The 18,929-nt window shown below is 44.7% G+C and overlaps 1 protein-coding gene across 3 annotated transcripts in view; it reads left to right on the forward strand.

The window, feature by feature from the left end:
• TRAK1 (trafficking kinesin protein 1) overlaps positions 1 to 18,929 on the forward strand; it is a gene marked incomplete at its 5' end in the record, with an annotated part of 168,484 nt that overhangs the window by 10,040 nt on the left and 139,515 nt on the right. Inside the window, 2 exons of one of the 3 annotated variants that reach the window (XM_081073094.1) lie at positions 2,679 to 2,779; positions 3,144 to 3,246. The exons of the other annotated variants lie outside the window; for them this stretch is intronic. Of the gene's footprint in view, positions 1 to 2,678; positions 2,780 to 3,143; positions 3,247 to 18,929 lie in introns of those variants that run through there. 3 annotated transcript variants of the gene reach the window in all.

Genomic DNA, 18,929 nt, shown 5'->3' on the forward strand with positions numbered 1-18,929 from the left:
TAAAATTGCGGGGGGGGCGCATTAGAAATCGCTTGTTTTAGCAAACATACTTCTGCAGACTCGTCAGAATGGATAAAGTAAGAATTTAACCATACCAGCTGTTGGTGAGGATGTGGAACAACTGGAAGCCTCATGTACCACATACAAAGAACAACCACTTGGAAAATTGGCAGTATTTCCTAAAGCTGAACATATATGTCACGACCCAATGATTCACTGCTGGGCTTGTACACAACAGAAGTGAATGCTGGGTACTTAGTTCACGGCAGCCTTACTTACGATAGCCCCGAATGTCCATTAACTGGTGATTGTATTAACCAGTTGTGGTATGTCCGCACAATGGAGTACTACTCAGCAATAAAAAGGAATGTAATACTAATAATGCCACATATGGATGAAAATAAAATGTTGAGCAAACGAGGCCAGACACAAAAGTATACGCTGTATGATTCCATTTTCAGGAAGTTAACCACAGACAAAACTATGCTGTGATAAGGATAAGAATAGTGGTGGTTACCTCTGAGAAGGTACTGACCATGTGAAGTGTATAGGTAAGTAAAAATTAATAGAGCTGAATGCATAAGATAGTAAAGGTTCTAACTTGGCAACTATTTGATTTTAATGCAACATGGTATAAAATATTTGTTCTACAGAATATAACTGTGCTCTAACTTGTAGTTTTCATCCCATCTCCCCCCCCCCATTGGAGTCATTTAGAAAACACGCACACCCCAGTAGATGATCTTTCAGGCAGCTGTTGTCCAGTCTTTGGGGTAACGAAGCCTGGGTGTTTATTTTTTCCCTTGGTTCACCAGGGTATATTGTTACCGTTGTGGGTCAGGGCTTGGAGTAGGATGAAGTAACAGGGACACTTGCCAAAGGTACAAAATTGATAAGGGGGTGGGAGGAACTGTGGCCAAAAATTTAAGTAATCAAGATAAATAACATTTTAGTGCAATACGAAAAAAAAAAATCTAATGCAAAAGAAATGTATAATGAACAAAATATCAAATTTCTTCATGAAGACAAAATTGGCATTCCTGAATTTTCCCCGAGCCTCTGGCTCCACGATGCCTTGGCAAGGCACTGTTATGGGCCGGAAGATGGATTCAGGAAGATTCTTGAAGGCTTGAAGACCATAGGCTTGACCTGGATGTATGACCTAAAAAGAGTGACAGTGAAAGGACAAGGTTGGTAGGTAAAGACTGAAATAGAAATTGGTCATGTTAATGCTTTTAGCGTGTTGGGAATGGATACAACATGGATTCTGTGTCTTGGAAAGGATTCTTCTCAGTATGGTACACATTCCAGCAAAAGGGAGTACTGTGTAAAAGTAGTAGTCCTTAAAATGCTGTAATTCTTTTAAGTTTTTGTGACTTTTGCAGTGGCATTTAAACTTATGGCATTGCTGTTATAAATCACAGCAGGAAATTGTCAAGGCTCCGGTAACTTATTCACGGCATTAACAAGGTATAAAAACATGGTCTTTAGTGTGTAACAGTGTTTAGCAGTAAAAGAAGTTAATGATTGACCACCTTTAGGAAATCACGCGATTGCTATGATATAATTACTTGGTGGGCAGGGATGGAATCGAGCAATTTCCTAGCCTTGATAGTGCATGCTTACAAACCCACCCCTCGTGTATGTTACCAAGAGTCATTTTTGAAATGTGGCCTTCTTTGTCTTTTCTGGTGAATAAGCGCCATGTGTCATGTCTATTTGGCTCTTGCTTGCAGTCAGGATGTGTTGCCTGGACTGAGAGAGAGAGATCCCAGATTTTTCAGCTCCTCTTCCACTTGCTATGGATACTACTGTATCAGTGCCAACTGGAGTCTCCTCTCCGTCACTTTCCGCTCGGCTTCCCCTTAAAGCTGAAATCCTTCCCCTTCCCCATGCTAAGGTGCAGTTGCTGTAAGTACTAGAGGGCTTTGAAAAGTGTACTGCAATGGGAACTCGGTTAAAAACATAGTACCAGAAAGGGTTAAAACTTCCCAACTTTGCAGATCCCGTTTCTTTGTTCTTATCCCCTGCCCCTTTCCAATTGTGCTGTGTGTGGTTTCCTCCTAGCAACAGGCAGTGGGCAGTGGGGAAATCAAGCCTGAATGACAGCCTCCTCTGTCAGAGACGTTCCTCCCCAGTGAGTCACCAGGTCTCCTGGAGGGGCCTGTACCTTCGCAGCAGGTTACACTTGGTGGTGTCATACTGGTCTTTGGATGGATGTGGAAAGATTTTCATTTTTTAAAAACTAGATATTGGGCGGTTCAGATCTTTTCTTTTGTTTGTGTTAGTTAGTTTTGGTAAGTTGTATATTTCAGGGAGTTTGTCCATTTCCTCGAAGCTGTTGAATGTATTGGCCTAACTATTATCCTTTTAATATCTGGAAGATCTCGAGTGATGTCCCCATCTTTTATTTCTGATATTTGTCTTTCATGTTGAGATTGTATCTGTTCAAAGGAACTACTGGATCCGAGGAATTTAGTTTAGGAAAACAGGTGGGCGTGGATTCAGGAAAGAGAGGATGAAGGCCTTGGAGGAACTAAAGCCTGGATTTGGGGGAGGGCAGATGGGCGGGAACCTGACCCTATGGTGGGGGCCTCTCTCTGGAGGAGCTGCTGGAGGAGGAGTGGTCACATGGGTGGTGAGCTCATTAGGCTGGGGACACCAGCTGTGCTATTATTAGGGTTTGTTGGAGTCCTGGGCAGATGTTCTTAGGCAGAGTTCCAGCCTTATTCACTTCCCACATATGGCATAACACAGTACTTGGAGAAAGAGCCACTCGGTAACAAATAGCTTTTCCATGAAGCACATCACTACTTTTTTCCCACGAACTTTTTCCTTTTCTGTCTCTTTCTCTGTCTTTCTGTGTTATTTCCTCTCTTTGCTGTTCGTTCTCTTCCTTGCCTGCTCTGTTTCCTCTTTGTTCCTTCTCCCAGTGCCTTTCCCCCTCTTTGTCTCTCCATCTTTCTCTGTTTTTCTCTCTCTGCGTCTCTCTCCCCCTCCCTCCTTCCCCCTTTCTTCCTCTCTCTCTCTCTCTCTCTCTCTCTCTCTCTCTTTTATGTTCTTCTCACCCCCTCTATTTTTCTGTTCCTCCTCCCTCCCTCCCATACTTCCTATTTTCTCCTTTGTGGGCCTTTTTATTTAAGCCCTTGTGGAACTAGAAAAGGACACAGTGGGACATGAAGACAGTTGGCCTATTTTCGCTTGACAGTGAACCTCAGGGTTTCATAGAAAACATAAGGAGTGCAGGTAAGTCTGAGGGTGGCTATACACTGGGGATTGGAAAACCACCTGTTTTAAATGACACAGCTAGCTTATGCCCTCTTCGCTCCTGTGGTATAGTGGTGGCTGTAGGGCCGTCGTAACCCCAACAGATTGATGAGCTGGCCAGGGGCACGGGTTATTTTTGTTTATGTTTACATATGGTTTGTGTGTTGTTGGTTTGGCTGATGACCTCTCTTGCCGCAGTTGTCCTGGATCTTGGTGATCAACTTTTATTAGTATGCTTCCCTGGGGCCTTCTGTTCTCCTCGTTTTTATAGCACCCCAGTCTCCTCTTGCAGCCTTCAGGTTGGCTTCAGTTATCGTTCTGGGGGACTGAATTTCTGCGGGATACGTGCCATTGTGTAATATGACCTCAGTGATCTTCTTTAAAGCTCAGAGTAATGCAAGCTTCATTGTTGAAATTTCCCACGGTTTCTTTCAGAGTGCTGATGTCTTGACATATTTACATTAATTTTGTAGCCATGACACAAAAGCATCGTATTTTTATTTCAAAAATAGTGAAATACTCCATGCCTACATTAGTGTCATGTCTTACTCTGATAGTGACAACAACTGTCAGGAGCAGTTTTAGAAAAGCTTCTATAGCCTGGGCATTTTTCTTCCCAAGAAAGTAAATCTAACCGTTTTAGAAAAAAATTCTTTTTTCGATTTGAGAAATCATTTAGTTGTCAGAAAGATTTTTCTTTTTTTTTTTTTTTTAATAAACTTTATTGAAGAAAATTGGGGAACAGCGTGTTTCTCCAGGGCCCATCAGCTCCAAGTCCTTGTCCTTCAGGCTAGTTGTGGAGGGCGCAGTTCGCTGGCCCATGTGGGATTCGAACCGGTAACCCTGTTGTTCAGAGCACGCACTCTAATTAACTGAGCTAACCGGCTGCCCCAGATTTTTCAAAAATCCAAAAGCCAAACTGTAAAGTGAGATCTGCATGAGAAGAGAGAGAGACTGAGCTGGGCAACTATGTAATTATTCACGTTGATGTCTCTGCTAATTCAGAGACTGGGAAAGAAAAACAGGAAGACCTTTTTTTCACTTCCCTAACTTTATCTGAAGAAGGGGAGTGATTAAGGAGGAAGCCCTTTTGCACAGCAGCAGCCCCAGCTCCTAACAGGCCGTGTGGGTGCTGGTGCTGGAGCTCCAGGCTGCGAGGCAACGTGTGTACAGGCCATATGGCAATGGCTTTGCTGAGTGGTTTATGTTTATTCCAGAAACATGGTTGGTTCTGAGCTAATAGGTCTTCAGCAGGTAATAGTCACCTGTGGTGGGAGCCAGGGCATTCTTGGCAGACTGGGGAGTTGGAGATCTACTTAGAAAAATGACTGCTAAGGGTGTGTTGAGTGGCTTTCCTGGGCCAGCTATTGAGGTATGATAGTAAAGCAGACAGTCCGGGTTTGGGAGGACAGGCGAGAGAGACACAAATGAGTACCAGATGTAGGATGAAATTCCAGGTGGTGACTAGGCGTGATGGATAAGGAGAGTAGGGAGGCTGTGGGTGAGCAGGTACCTAACACTGGGGGTCGGTGGGGGGAGGAGCCTTGGGAAATACGGAGCCAGAACTTTCTGGGCAAAGCAAACAGCGAGTGTGGAGACCTCTGCCAGAAGGCCAGTGTAGCTGGAGTGTAGGGAGCCCCTTGGGGAAGTGGACATGGACAAGGGGGATCAAGGTGATCCCCCTTGTGTGAGTGGGGGGAGTCCACTTCTCCACCCTCAGGCTTGGAGGGACCCAGTTAGGAAGGTAGCAGGTTCCCTGGCACAGCACATGCTGATGCTCAAGCGGGTCACAGACTGACATGATCAGCGAAGAATCTGGGGAGAGCCCATCCTTTTGGAATGCGAAGTTTTTGAGGACAGAAAATCATGGTTTCTGGTAGAATATGATAAGAATAATCAACACGGGAGCTGGGCTTATTCTGGGATTGCAGCACGTGAGGATGAGTGGGGCCTGTCTGGTGTTTCCAGAATGTACTGTTGCTTCCCAGGCAGTGGCCACAAGGGCTTGTGGGTGCAGCACAAAAGGGCTGCTCACTACCCCGTGCTATTGATGGCCCGGCGAGTCTCGTCAGGCATGGCGTGAGGCTCCAGGATATGGCTCCAATTCACCTAGCATGTGTCAACCTGAAAAGACTTCTTCCCACCCTCTGAACTCTTTTAGGCCTTTCCACTGTGTCCTATTGGCGTCTGAATACATACATACCAAATTATTAAACCAGATTAATGCCGATGGCCATTGTGTTTATTAGTGTTCGTTACAACACTATTGCCCTATTTTGTTTCCTCACTTTTTTTTCTTCTTAATCACCCCAGGACTGTGGCACCAATATTTTTTAACTCCCTCAGACAAGTGTGGTAGGTCCCTGTCCTCCGTAAAATGAAACTCCATTGTCATTGGAATTAAAACACTGGCTGCTTTGTTTGGAAATGTGGGAAGGAAGGGATTTTTCCTGTTGCATGTGATCCAGTCAGCTCTTTTAGAAATCTAAATTCTGGGCTCCTGTTTCCTCAAAAACTGATATTTTGATGTGTTTGTTCTGGAACTATTAGCATGTCACATTCCAGTGTCTTTTTAATGGGTAATTACTGTGGCCTTCATCTCAGCAAGTACAGTAAGCTATTCCCGAGGACAGCATAGCTTATTAGCCAGCAGCAGGCAGCCCCTGACCCCTCATCCTGGGAGATGGCGCGGGGGGCAATTAGAGAGCTCTTGCATGGGGACAAGTGACTGCTGGAGCATAAATAATGCAATCTACCCTATCTGTCTATGCATGTGGTGAGGCCGAGTGATTTGGTGTTCAGAAGCCTAACCCTCAAATTCTGCCCAGCATGTTTAGACTCTTTGACCTTGGAAAAGTTCTTAGCCAGTGAGCCTGCGTTTTTCCACCTACAGAATAAGACTGTGCAGTGCGATTATGGGGATTCAATAAGGTGATGTATGGAAAGGTTTGCTTTGTTGGCAGCTCGTAGCAGGCTGCATGCAGGGGGGCTCTGAGCTCCATTCCCCTGGGGTTGGGGACATTTCAGTATATCATTATCTTCTTTCCGCTCCCAAGCTCTCTGCCTCCATTATGGAAGACGCACCTAGTACTTTGACCGTCTCTTCGTCACTGATGGCTTCTCTGCGCTGCTTCACCCACTGCCTCAGTCACAGCCTGGACTGTGTCATTTCCTAACCTTACCTGTTCCACCTTTGCAATCCTACGCATAGCCGCCCTGCTCTCTGAACTCCAGTCCTCCCAGCCCTTGGCACACATTCCCTGTCTCATCCAGGTTCCTGGCTTCTCCCCCTCCACTCCATCTTGTCACCACTGAGCACCTGTGGTCCTTCCTTTGCACCACCTGGCAGAGCTCTGCCCCTGCCTTGTGAGGGCTGCTGGAGAAACTGTATAATCACGTCTCACCCAGAGTAATGACCTTGTAAAGCACCTTCAGCTGGCCCATAGGCTCTAGCCATTGGTTCTTTCCTGTTTCCTTAGGCTTCTCTCTCTGCCTTTTGCCGAACTCTCAGCGACTGCTCCGAACTCTCCATGTCTCTCTCAAACACCTCACCCCTGGCCTGCAATAGGTTCTCTTAACAGAGAGAACAGGAGCTGCAGGATTGCCGCTCCCAGCCTTCCTGTCCAGCCGTTAAGTGCCTTTCTTTTCTCCTATCTCCTGTTAAGTGAAGGAGGGACCCTTTTCCTGCCTGAGACTGATTTGCTTCTTCCAATTGGATCCCACCCTCTCCCGCCCACTCAGGAGTGGCGCTTGGTCATTCAGCCCTTCTTTCTGTGTCTTGAGCCGCATCCTACCTATGGACTCCATCCCACCGTCCTGTGACTACTCAATTCTCTCCCTTCTTCCTAGACCCCATGTCCCCCATGTCTTTGGCCCCCTCCACTGCCAGTCTCACTGAGACGTCCTCTGCCTCCTCTCTCTGGCCCTATTGCCATCAGGCACCCAAGCCCATTATCCCCCCTCCAACAGCACAGCGAGTTTGGTGTTGCTTTCAGGGTCTGCCTGCCTTCTAGTCCTGGCCTTCCTGACCTTCCTTTCCCTCCTGAAATGCTCTTTCCCTTGGCTTCTGGGAGGTTATGCTCTGCTGGCTTTCCTACGACTTCTCCCACCACCCTGCCTTGGCAGGCTGCGGACTCCTCTGTCCCCATGTAGCCTTTGAATGCTGGTATCTTAGGGATATTTCACCTCAGGTGAACACCTCGCCTTGCACTCCACTCCTGGAGGCTGCCATGCCTGGGCTCTCGATTGCCATCACTACCCAAATCTTGTCTGCTTAGCTCTAGACCCATTTACCTGCTGCCTCCCCACAGCACACCTCCATTTTCAGGTGCACAAACACTGCCCAGCTCACCACCACCACCACTACTGCCTCGCCCTCTCCCCATCCCCACCACCAATAAAAGGGTCTGCGTGTGCGCCCAGTCACATGGAGGACCCCACTGTTCTCAGCTGCCCAGGCAGGAACCTGGACCTTTTCGTTATTCCGTTTCTCGCACTCCTGCTCTTTCCCAGCGGTCGCCTCCCTCCTAGATCTCCCAGAATGCCTTGCTGGGCTTGGCTGCTGTAATATTTACTCTGCTGCTAAACTGATCTTTCTAAAGTGTAAATAGAATCCCATCACTTCCCTGCTGAAAACCTGTTCAGGATCTCCCGTTGGGGCCAAAGAGGCTGTTGCCCCTCATTCCATTGCTAAAAAGCCTTCCAGACCTTTTTCAGTTCCTCAACTGGGCCATGCTTCCTCTCCCTGCTCTGGGACTTTGTCTCTGCTGTTACCCCTACTTATAGAGCCTGCCACCCCTCCCCCCTTCTCTGCACAGCCTGCCTGGCAGCCTGACTACTTCTGCTCACCTTTCAGGTCTGACCTGAGGTTGGCCTGGGAAGCCTTTCCTGACCTTAGGTTACCTATCTGTGTCAGCAGTTTTCCCAGTGGTCTGTCGCTGCTGGTAATTTTGTCTGTGACCCTTTGACGGTAGAAAGCATCCGTGATAGGCTTCAGTTGGACAGTGGAGTGCATGCAGACGTCTGACCCAGTATTGGGCACATTGGGCACCGAACAGGCCAAGGCCGTTCCTATCTGTTATAGGGGGCTGAGTTTGTTGAGATAAATTACTCCCAACAGATTGCAAGTTCCACGAGGGCAGGCATTTTTGTCAGATTCGTTTTTTTGCCATATTCCAAGTATTAGTAGAGGCAGACAGTAGTGCCTGGTACATAGTAGGTGTGCCACAGCTATCAGTCGAATGACTGAAGAGCAAGAGTGAACTTTTTTATCTTCACTCACCCAGTTTTCATGAGGCTGATTTAAGTGCCCCTCTGCCCGGGTGATAGGAGGGCACGGATTTGGAAATGGGGGCTGGCGCCCTGGAGCTGCGTCCTCTGCAGCCTCTCTGCGTTCTTTTATCCCACATTTGTGAGCCTTTGAAAATCACAAGTTGTAATCACCAGAGCCGTGTAACAGAATTCCTGGGTCATGAGATAGCCGTGACTGTTCTGACTCATGTCGCAACTGGAGAAAAGTGACGTGTTTCTGTTCCTGAGATGAGATGCAGTCTCCTAACTTTCTGACTAGACCCAACTCTACACATCGAAGTGCCTTTTAACCGGCTAGGAAGTTGATGCTCCTTTGAAATGAACCTGGTAGAGCGCCGTAGAAAGAGCAGTGGTGCCGGGGAGCAGATGTGCTTCTTTATGACACAAACCAAAGCTGCTTTTAATGTTTTGGGATTCCAGTAACTAATTAGATAAGGTTCTTCGTCATTCATTTATTAGACCTCTATTTATGGCATACCCACTTTATGCCCACTTTCTCTAACGATCTCATTCACTGGTTTATGGGTTTTGTTTTCAGCCTTTCTTCCCCTAAGTCAAGGGAAGCTGCTTAAGTCAAGGGAGGTCCGGGATCTCATCTCTGACGTTCACTGGGGATGCCCAGGACCTCGTACAGTGCATTTGTTGAATGAATGGCAGGCAGGGTGCTGGAGATGGTGAGCAGACAGGCAGCCCTGTGCCTTGGAGTTTACATTACAGACTGGTCGTGTAGACGGACATTAATACAGTTTCACAAACAAATGTAAAGTTGTAACTGTGACCAAGAGACCACTGTTCAGAGGACTGTCATAGGAGCTTTTGGCTTAGGGGGTTTGGGAAGCCTTCCCTATAGGAAATGTACTCCTCCAAAGAGAGGGGACAATGCCATTCCAATGGCGGAAGCAGCAAGATTCATGTTGGGAGAGCTGTTAGAGGAACAGCCAGAGTCAGGTCTGCATGTAATTCTCTCTCTCACATTGGGCTCTAACACCTGCGTCTCCTGTCTTAATAAGAACAGATAGCAATTAGTGTTTACAAGGATTGTAGCATTTGTATCCTCCGTGGGCCCCCTTCCCCCGCTGAGGTGTGTCCTGGGGCACCAATCAGAGTTTGAGCAGCTGATCCAGGTGGCCGAGCTGGCTGGGTAAAGGGTTCAGTCCAGGCTTCTCCTTCCTGAGATGAGTTGTGTGTGGTGCGATATACTCAAGATGCTGGCAGTCCTGGATTTCCAAGAGGCGATTCAAAGGAATGCAGCAGGGATAGCTGCTGGACCATGTCTACATGAAAGACGGGGTTATAATGTCCTCCACAACTTGCCTGGTAGGTGGGTGGATCGGAGAGGTCAGTTGCCTCATCTACTGGGGGTCCTCAGATGGAAGGGAGATAGCTGGTTGGACTTTCTTAGAGGTTCACAGCCCATGACCTGTTAGATTGCATGAGAGTTAAAATCTTTCAAATAATCTCCTTCTTGGGGTGGTATAAGGCTGTTGGGATGATCAGGAGTGCCGAACTGGATTTTCCTGGACCAAAATACCAAGGGTACATGGATTTTTTTTTTTTTTAAACAGCGTTGAGCTATAATTCACATACCTTACAACTCATCCACTTTAGTGGATTTTAGTATATCACAGAGGTATGATTCTTGTTTTGATCATTTATACTTTGTATAAGTGTAAGAAGCCATTCTCTAACTTAAGGCCATAAAGATCTATTTCTGTTTTCTCTAAGTTTTAATAGTTTTAGCTCTTACGTTTAGGCCTGAGATCCATTTCGAGTTAATTTTTGTGTATGGTGTGAGGTAGGAGTCCAACTCTGTTGTTTTGCATGTGGATATCCAGTTGTTCCGGCACCACTTGTTGAAAAAGACTTTTCTTTCCACCTTGAATTGTCTTGTCAAAAACCAGTTGACCATAAATGATGTAAGGGTTTATTCCTGAGTTCTGACTTCTATTTCATTGATTTGTGCATTCTTATACCAGCACCGCGCCTTTTGATTACTGTCAGCAGTTTTGAAATCAAGCAGTTGTGAGTCGTCCAATTTTGTTTTTCTTTTTCAAGATTATTTTAGCTATTCTGGATCCCTTACATTTCCATTTGAATTTTATGATTAGCTTGGTTAATTTCAGCAAAAAAGACAACTGGGATTTTTATAGGAGTTGCCTGGAGTCTGTAGATCAGTTTTGGGAGTATTGGCATCATTTTAACAATGTTAAGTCTTCCAATGCGTGAATGGGGGATGTCTCCTCATTTATTTAGATATTCTTTCATGTCTTTCTACCATGTTTGCAGTTTTCAGTGTACAAGTCTTGCACTTATTTTGTTAAATTTATATCCAAATATTTTATTCTTTTTCATACAATTGTAAATGAGATAGTTTTCTTAATTTCATTTTTGGAATGTTTATTGCTAGTGTATAGAAATACAACTGATTTTTGTGTATTGATCATGTGTCCTGCAACCTTGCTGAACTTGTTTATTCCAACAGTTTTTTAGTGGGTTGCTTAGGATTTTCCGTATACAAGATCAATCTGAGTGTTTATTTCTTTTTCTTGTCTACTTACTCTGGCTGGAACCTCCAAACAGTGTTGAATAGAAGTGGCAAGAGTAGACAGCCTTGTCTTGTTCCTGATCATAAGGGAAAACATTCAGTCTTTCATTATTAAGTTTGATGCCAGCTGTGGGCTTTTCATAGATGCTCTTTATCAGGTTGAGGAAATTCCTTTGTATTCCTAGTTTGTTGAATGTATTATCATGAAAGGTTATTGAATTTTGTCAAATGCTTTTTCTGCATCTATTGAGATAGTCATATGATTTTTGTCCTTTATGTAATTAATATAGCATATTATAAGAAACGATTTTTAGATCATTACTTCATTACTTTGTTATACTATCTTTCAGGACTTCCATTAAGTGAAAATAGTTTTCAATGAAATGGAGTAGAAATAACTTCAGCTTGCAGATTGTTTTTCATTGAACTAAAGTTCTTTGTTCTTTCTCTTCTGGAAAATGAACCCATGAAAACGATTGCTTCACAGTACATGTCCCAGAGAAGGAATACTGTTCTTATTTTGATGGCTAATGGGCTTTTCCACTCTGTAGGGCTAATCATCTATTGTTGCCACTGCTATGATTAGTTTTCTCATATTGACGAAGACCCTGCCTGTCAGGGGCTGGAAGTGTTGCTAATTGTACTGATCTTCTTGTCTCATCTTTTAAAAAAAATGATGATCCTGGGTTCTTACTACCAGAGGATGTTGATTTCCTTTGTAAATAATACATGAGGAAGGGTGCTTATGTGGAATTTGATCCCAGGAACTCTGCTTTAGAGTTCTTGCTGATCTTTCCTCCCCCTTTGGGGGTAAGGATTAGTGTGTCTGCATCCATTTTTGTGGGTTCATGTGCAGCAGCTTAGCAACCATTGCATGGCACTCAGTTGACTCACTTTGTCTCTGCTTTTTGGTCTCCTCCTCCTACCTTCCCTCTTCTCCCTCCCCCTTCTCCCTTTCCTCCTGTCTTTTCCCTGTTCCTCTTCCTCCAGTTCCCTCCCCCACTGCCTCTTCTGCTCTTCCCTCCCTCCTCTTCTCCCCCCTTTTCTCCAGGCCCTTTCTTTTTTTCTTTTCCTAGTCCCCTCCTCCTGACCCTTGCCCTTCTCCTTCCCACTTTGTCTTAGGAATCCTTTGTCCTTTTTCTGACTCCAGCCCTCCAGCCCTCTCCACCACCACCATCCCCCAGCCCTGTAAGCGAATCTGTCCACCTTCTGATGGAAGTTGTCTTTGGTTTTTCGCCTTCGGGTTTCTCCAATTCAAGATCCTGTGTCTCGTTTTCTCCATGGAGGTGGGGAGTCAAAGGGATCCCAGTTTCCTGGCCTCTGACAGGTTCTGTCTGCAGCGTCTGGCCATTTCTGATGTAGTCGCTCCCTGGCTTTGCTCCTTGTTTTCCCCAGTTCTCACAGTGCTGCAGTGAGGGTGACAGGAGCTCCTCCTCCCTCTTCCGGGGTGGGGAATCAGATTTAGAAGAAAACACGGAGGCCTGTAAGAGCCCCTGATAACTTGATAGACAGCTGCCTTCAAGGCCTTTTAAAAAGCTTTGGGTTGACAGGAGGCGATGTATTTTAAATTAAACACAATGATTGTTATGATCATTGTTTAATATTTTGAAAATGGAAGCTCGAGTCTTCTCCATCTGGTTGCAATTCTTTTTCCTGATCTGCAGAAGCGGATTGATTTGGGATGAAAAGGGTAGCCAGCTGACCCACTAGTTCTCTTGACTTGCTGGAGTCCAGATGCCCCGGGCTCCTAGTCTGGCTAGAAACCCACCTTTCAGGTGGCCCGAAGCACTAGGTTATGTTAGATTTTTGGACCTTAAAAAACTGATGTTGGAATTTTAAAATACTGTTGTTTTTTTCAGTTCTACTTCATTGTTCCCCCAACTTGCCCCATCTATGTTTCAGGCTTTTTTTTTTTTTTTTTTCCAAGCCATTTGGATACTGTGTTATGTGGAAGGAGTTTTCTCTGTATAAGGGCAACTTTCCTAGAAAGTAGAGTCAATAAATTGGATTTGCCAGTACAAGTTTCTTCTTGCTGTGCCAAGAGGTTGAGCTCCGGAGCCAGACCGCCCAGGTTCAAGCCCCATCTGTGCCACTTGCCAGCTGTATGAGCCATTTCTTTAGCTTCTAAAGTTGTGGTCTCCACCTGGGTAGGAATGGGGTGCCATCTTCATCAGGCGGTGAGTGTCAGGGGAGGAGCTACAGGTTAAGTGCTTATTAATAAATGCTACTATTAGTTATTAAGAATATTTAGTAACAAAGGTCAGCCATCGAAACAACCACGAGCCTGCTGGAGTTTTCTTTTCTTTCCTGTGCTGTTTTTCCACTTGAATTACATGATTTCTCTAGATTTTTAAGTGATCCCAGTTTAAGAAATTAGAGCTGTGAAACCAGTTTACTGGAAGAAAATAAAATCTTTACCAGCTGACGTCTGTGTATTTCTTAAAAAAAAAAAAAAAATTTAAAGATATGGCAGTTTTGAAAGATTAAAATTTCTCAAAGCAGAAACCTGTTGCTGCCATAAACTTCTGCTCAAGGGGGCACATTTTACAGTACACTACATCTCTGTAAATGTACACCTTTTCATTTTATAACCTTGTTTAGAAGCTGGACTCATACCTACATTTAAAGGAAACCTGCTGTGGAAACTGTTCCAGAGTACTAGAAGTTTTAAAGGTGGAATTACAGTGTTATTTAATTCATGTAAACAAAAGCTCAACGCTCTCCGTGAGGTTGGGGGTAACTTTGGATCTAATCTGAGGTGAGGGAGAACAGCCATAGCCTAATGCTACAGCTTAAAGTGCCCTCACTGAGGCAAGCTGCTGAGGTCCCGGGGTACCGGAGTTACCGCCTGGGTTTGCCCCAGACTGGGACCCCGTTCGCACCCCGCTGCCTGCAGTTGTCCTGCGAGCCTGAGGCCCTGCCCTCTGGCTTCCACCCTTAGCCAAGACTCCTTCACCTGGGATGGTTGGAAAGCAGGCATTGTTAGGAAGTGGAAATAGTACGGCATGCACTCTTTATTCAGTGGTACTTCTTAATCACACCCATACTTCAGGGCCTTGGTATATTCGTCCATTACATATCAAGGTCATTTTAAAAATATGTGTTTGAGCTGCTTGGTTCTATGAACCTTAGCTAATGTTGCGATTTGATATATCATATAAATGGAGTCGTTCTGCCTGCTCATGTGTCAACTTGCACAGAATGGCCTTCTTTGCCTATCGCCCTCCCTCCTATGCCTAACCAGTATCTAAGCCAGTAACTTGTTTTGGAGCAGTGGTCCCCAAACTGAGTGGCAAACAAATAAAAACTTGGGACTTGCTTGGGTAGCCGATACCAAATTTGAAACCAGAAGCTTTGTGTTTTATTATTATTATTAATTATTATTATTATTAGTTTCAGGTGTACAAAACAATGTAATAGTTAGACATTTACACCCCTCACAAAGTGATAACCCCCCCCCAATCTACTACCCCTCTGACATCATATATAGCTATTACAGTTCCACTGACTATTCCTTATGCTGTACTCCATATCCTGTGACTATATATATTACCTTATAGTTGATATTCATTATTATTCAGCTTCAGGTGTACACTGCAGTGGTCAGGCACCTACATCATCCCTGAGGTGGTCTCCCTAATAAGACAAGTGTCCATTGGGTACCTATAAAATCTTTACAACATTATTGATTATGTTCCCCAGTCTGTCTTTCATTTCCCCTGGCCATCTTGTGGTTACTGATTGTGCTTTCTAATCCCCTCACCTCTCCCTCATCCCCACCCCCTCCCATCTAGCAGCCCTCAGTTTTTCTTCTATATCTCTGACACTGTTTCTGATTAGTTTGTTCATTTATTCTTTAGATTCCACATATAAGTGAGATCATATGGTATTTGTCTTTCTCTGTCTGACTTATTTCACTTAACATAATGTTCTCTAGATCCATCCATGTTGTTGCAAATGGTAAGACTTCTTTCTTCTTTATGACTGTGTAATACTCCATTGTATAAATGTACCACAGTTTCTGAGTCCAGTCATCTACCAATGGGCATTTCAGTTGTTTCCATGTCTTGGCTATTGTATATAGTGCTGCAGTAAACATAGGGGTGCATAAATTTTTTCGAATTAGTGTTTTGGATTTCTCTGGATAGATACCTAAGAGTGGAATTCCTGGGTGATAAGGTAGTTTCATTTCCAGTTTTTTGAGACACCTCCATACTAATTTCCATAGTGGTTGCACCAATCTGCAATCCCACCAGCAGTGCACAAGGGATCTGGGTGTTTTGACTGAGCAACTTTTACCATTTTTTAAATTTCTTTTTATTCAAATAGAGCACATTTGGAAAAAAAAAAAGCCACATTATTTTGCACCATTCCTGAACTTCTAAGAGACCCTCCAATAGCTTGGGAAGGTGGGTGGAGTTAGCAGGGTGAGGGCAGATGTGGATTCTGGTCGGTGGCCCCTGTATTCCGCCTGGCTGCTTATTCAAGGCCTCCCCCCTCTGGAGGCATTTGTGGGCTCATGAGCAGCGCCCAGACCTGCAGAAGGATAAACCAGCTTGTGCTTGGAGTGCCTCTGGCTCTAGTATCCCACTCCTGGGACATGGAATTCAGAGGATGTCTGCTGAGTGCTGGAGCCCTTCTGAGAGACGGAAGATGAATTGACGTTTACAATTGTTATGGTTGGATTTAAGCTAGAAGGCACAGTATCTGCTAGAATTTACAGTACTTGTTTTGGGAGGAAGAGATGCAAGCGTTTTTTTCATAAGGCAAACTCCCAATCATAAACCCATAAGCATTTTAACGGGTCACATTTCTGGTGTGGGGTAGTTTTCTCCTCTTTTTCCATAAGTGTATGCTTTTTGATTATCGATTCTGAATATCCTGAGTTTTGCTATTTCCTGAGGGCCCTGAAATAACTTCAGTTTTTGTTCTTTAAGGTTACCTATATTTCATTTAGTTTTTAAGGGGTGATGGATGCTTTGGCCACAGTGAAGCTACTCGTGTATGTCTTACCTAATTAATCCAGAACTACATTTTAGTGCATAATATTTACATTCATTCTTTACATTATGCATAGCCAAGACATTAGATTGCTTTTTAAAAAAAAAAAAAAAAAGTAAAGCAGTTTTAAAAATGCATGATTATTATGTCCCTGAATTATCTTTCTATGTTGAATGGAGGCAAGGGGGAGTATAAATAGTTCCATATAAGACAATCGTTTGGCAGATCTGGAAGGTAGAAAAACGGGTTCATTTAAGGCTTACTTTTCACCATTTAATCCTTCAACTCTGGGTTTGACATGAACCATGTAAGGTAGGGAGGAATGAAGATAGAAGAAAGTTCCAGCACCCACAAATTTGAAAGATTAGCCCATAAGTACCTACGGTTGAGTTTTAAAATTTAAAATAGTGACTATCTTTTTTGTGAAATAGCCATTTTTAAAGTTCTGTGCTTTAGGAAAGAACAGAGAGAAAAGCCAGAAACCATCTCAAATCATACTACTCAGAAAAATCCGTGTAGTGATTAACAGAGAACATCTTGCCAGAAAATCTGTGTGTGATGTCTGTTTGACTTTATTTTTACATAATTCTTTTTTATCAAGACAACAACACACCAAAATCTTTTTAAGGAAATTTTTTATTATAAAATCAAACACAGATACAGAAAACCACACAAAACAGTGAATAACATGGTGAATTATTATTAGACAAAAACCTTATACAGCCACCACCCAGGTCAGGAAATAGAACTTCATCAGCTTCTGCAGAAGCCCCTCACACAACCCTCTCTCCAAAAGTAACCATTCTTCTGACTTTTACTATAATCACTAAGCACCATAATTTATTGTTGCCTGTTTTTAAAAGTTTGATATGTATTTTATGTATGTCAACTCTTTATTACTATATAGGTTTCTCTTTCCATCACTTTCTTGTTGTCTCCTGAATAACTCAGGCCATAACTTTGGACATTACCTTTCAGTGGTGGCAGGTCTCAAATGTGTCATTGTAGTAGGTCTTGATGGCTTTCACCAGCCCAGCCAGAACTCAGTCTTCAGAACTAACCTCTGTTGAGGGTGAGGGTGGTGCAGAAATTTCTGTGGCCTTTCCTTTGATAATTCAGTAGGGAACTCCATTCCATGCCCATAGCAGGCAGCAGGAGGCTGCTAGACAGCTCAGTGGGATCCATGCCTTCTCATTTTCCTTCCAAGTGGGAACAGCATTAACCCTCTTCAAAGGTCAGGTGCTCTCTGAGGGGGAACTGCCCCTTTATCTGCAGCTTTCTTTTCAGCCTGGGCCAATATCTACATTTTTTTCTTGCTTTGGCTCTGGTCTGTACTTGTGGATTTGAGCAGCTGACGGTCCAAGGCCCTGGTGGACTGGCCTTCAGACTCTATTCATAGAGGATGGTTAGCCAAAGCTTTGCTACTGCAGTGGGATGAGCCGAGTAAGAAGGAAAGGACAGTTATGGGTGATATGTTCATGACCTCAGAGACTGTGAGATCTCCATCTTTTAAATCATGAAGGACAGTGGAGTTCTGGCTGCTTCATGCCCAGTTTCCAGTCCTGGTGGCTAAGATTGTTATCTGTCATTAAACATCTCCCTCTTCTAATCCCATCCTCTCTACTGCCCCGTGGCACCCCAGTGACTTCTTTGGAATCCTTTTGTAATTTGAAGCTACCCTATGGCCTTGCGATACGATATAGCTTAGCATGTGCTCCGCTTTTGAATTATTAAATCTGCAGGCTCCTTGAGATGCGAAGAGTAATCAGTGAAGTCCAAACTCAAAGAATGTAAAGATGATTAAAAAATCAAACCCAGCCTGTGCCAGGCAGACCTCTAAGGGACGTGGCCTCAGCCCTGTGCTAAAGAGTTCAGTGTACGCTGTGTGTTTGGCTGGAAATGACCTGTTGGTATTTAGAGCGCTGGCCCTCATTATGGTCCCCAAGCATCCACTGCAGCCCTACCTGGGAACTGGTCTGAAATGCAAATTCGTGGGCCTTACTCCAGACCACAGGAACTCAGCCGTGGGGTCCAGCAATGTGTTTCAACAAGCCCTCCAGAAGGTTCTGATGCACGCTGACTGGCTTAGGTGGTCTTGTAGACTCACACAGAAGTCAGGTGTGGGGTTGAGGGTCAGTCCCACAAAGCCTGGAAAGCTGTGTCTCTAGGGAGCGGTCCCCTGACCTGTGGCTTCTGGAGGGAGCTATCCCTTCAGCATCACTGTCTATGGCCCCTGCTGCCATTGTTGACAGTTGCAGCCTCTGATTTGGGAGATTAGCCAGCTGGACCAAAAGCATGATTAAATCTCAAAGGAAAAAATAACTCGTCGTAGTCTGCATTGTGTGAAGAACTAACGAAGGTCTGTGTGCGTGGGCGTGAGTGATAAGAGCAGTTGGCATACTGGGGGTTTCCTTCCAATCTTCATTCTGTGTGCATGTGAGTATGGAATGTGTATTTCACCTCCCTGAGATCACACCGTGTGCATGTTCTGTATTGTATGCCTTCCCCACCCGTCACGCAAGAGCCCTAGACAGCACTGGGCTAAGGATTGAGGTGGCAAGGGACCCCAGGACTTGAATTCCAGTTGTCAGAGGTCGCTGCACGCTGAGAAAAGTTTCCCGTGGCATTTGGAGTTGTTGGTGCTCCTGGCTCCTCTTGAGCCTCTGTGAAGGGGGAAAAGCGGGGGGAGCCGACTGACCCGGCCAGTCCTCTGCCATTTAGATTCCCTGACGCTGCAGGTCCGTGAATGTTGCTTTTTCATGTGCTGCCTGGAATAGAGCCGCCTGATTCTTTCCTCAGGAACAAT

This window comes from Rhinolophus hipposideros (genome assembly GCF_964194185.1).
Source record: "Rhinolophus hipposideros genome assembly, chromosome: 14".
Classification (NCBI taxonomy): domain Eukaryota; kingdom Metazoa; phylum Chordata; class Mammalia; order Chiroptera; family Rhinolophidae; genus Rhinolophus; species Rhinolophus hipposideros.